Below are 2,105 nucleotides of genomic sequence, written 5' to 3'. Positions count from 1 at the left end.
CGCAGTCGACGCCAAAATCTTCTGTTGTAAGTGCTAGGCGCACGCTGGTCGCTTCAGGTCCTTGTGAAGCGCGATGTTGCACGCCCTTAAGACCAAGCAGAGACATCAGCATTTTAAGCCCGTTCTGCATGCCCTGGGGTAAACAGGATGCGTGCTCCATCCTCAAAGAATGTCAGTCGTAACGACTCAAATGTAAATTGACTACTAGTGCTACCAAGTGCAGCGGGCTGCCGTAGGTCTATCGCTTGTAGAAAGATTGGTAAAGGTCACCGACCTTTGTTCTATACCTAGAACCAGTACGAGTGCAGCGGATCGCAACCCGTTTGATCCAAGAGTAACTACAACCTTAAGGCAAGGCTTATTGTAATCCTTGTTTTCGTTTGCGGCAAAGCCGGCTATATCTAAATCTATAGGTTTTCTTGATTAAATTAGTAAAACCTAATTAACACACATAACTACTGGCAGTTCAGCTACGTACTGACTTCTTGTTAAGGTGTAGCCACACCATTGTGTACTTACACCATCTTGTGTAACCCACACCCTTGTGTGGTCACACATCTTGCGTGATCCACCCCCTCACACCAGGGTAAGAGTCAAAGAGAAGGAAGACACTTGTGCTGTAGATGGCAAAATGCTAAGGAAATTTATTTAAGGTCCTTAGTTTGCTGTGCTACTTTTATGCCTACTAAAAAATTCTACCAACTATTCAACTATTTTTTTCTGGATCTATGTACCTGTTATGCTCTTGTGGATAGCCTCGTTGCTGAATACTTCGCTAAACATTGGCTAAACCGCAACTTGCGCAATTAGCCTGACCACACCGGAATATATATATCTACCGGTTGGTGGCCGCTCGTCGAAACGCTTCCTTGGCACCACTAGTCTGTACGACGAGGCATATCTTTAACAACACTCCCACTCGACTCGGCAGTATTTAGTGCTTGAATGCCGAGCTTACTTGAAAAGTACAAAATTTACTTTCAGGAACTGCCTTGGTCAATATATCCGCTAACATGTCCGACGTCGAAATGTTTAAAGAGCAAATTGGCCGTCTTCAGTCTTTTCATGTACAAAATGGTAACGTATGTCGCTATGGTTTGTGCACTTGTGAAACTCGGAATTCTTCGCTAGCGCAATGAACTCTTGATTGCCTTAAAAAATCTTGACTCCATCGCTAGTTCCAGTTCATTAAGTTTGCAAAGAAACTTCTCGAGCCAAATCGCTTCTGCCGTTGCTTCAAAGCGCCATGTATTCGGCATCAGTCGACGATAAAGCCACCGAGCGCTTTTTCTTGCTTCACCAGCTGTTAACACCACCGCTCATCATATATGCGTGTCCACTTGTGCTTTGTCTTGATTCGAGATTGCCAGCCCAGTCCGCATCAGAAAAACCTTGAAGTCCGTGCTGGCAGCTTGTTAGAACTTAATACCGAGATCCTTCGTTCCTTAAAGATACCGGAAGACTCGCATAAGAGCTTGCCAATGGGCTGGGCATGGATTCGCTGCAAATTCACTTAACACTTTAACTGCCGCTGCCAGATCTGGACGTGTGCCTACCATGAGGTTACATAAGGCACCCAGTAGCATTGCGATACGGCACGCCAGCCATAGTATCGTCATGTGTGCACCCACCTTCACACATGGACTTGGTCAGCTTGAGACCGGGATCTTATGGCGTGCGGTGCCATCTTGAAATTCTCCAAAATGTCGTTTGCTAACTTGGTCTGCAACATCGAAACTTTCCTCACCACCGTGTCTTGTTAAATCTCCATGCCAAGAAAATACTTGAGGTAGCCGATATTGGTCATCTCAAATCGCTCGCTAAGCGCTTGCTTTGTTTCTTGAAGCATCTTGATACTGTTACTTGCGAGGATCAAGTCGTCAACGTATAGCGCAGCAAGAATCATTTCTTGAGCCATACGCTTTGTGTGTGCACAATGATCTGAATCACACTTCTTGAATTCCAGTTGTAGCAAAACATCATCAATCATTTTCTTCAACATTCTTGGCGACTGCTTGAGCCCGTACAACGACCTGTTAGCCTGCACACATGATCGAGATGATTTTGTCAACATAACCATCGAGCTGCACCATGAAGATGTCTTC

Source organism: Plasmopara halstedii (genome assembly GCF_900000015.1).
Source record: "Plasmopara halstedii genome assembly, contig: Scaffold_555, whole genome shotgun sequence".
Lineage (NCBI taxonomy): Eukaryota > Oomycota > Peronosporomycetes > Peronosporales > Peronosporaceae > Plasmopara > Plasmopara halstedii.
Note: the sequence above shows the minus strand (reverse complement) of the source record.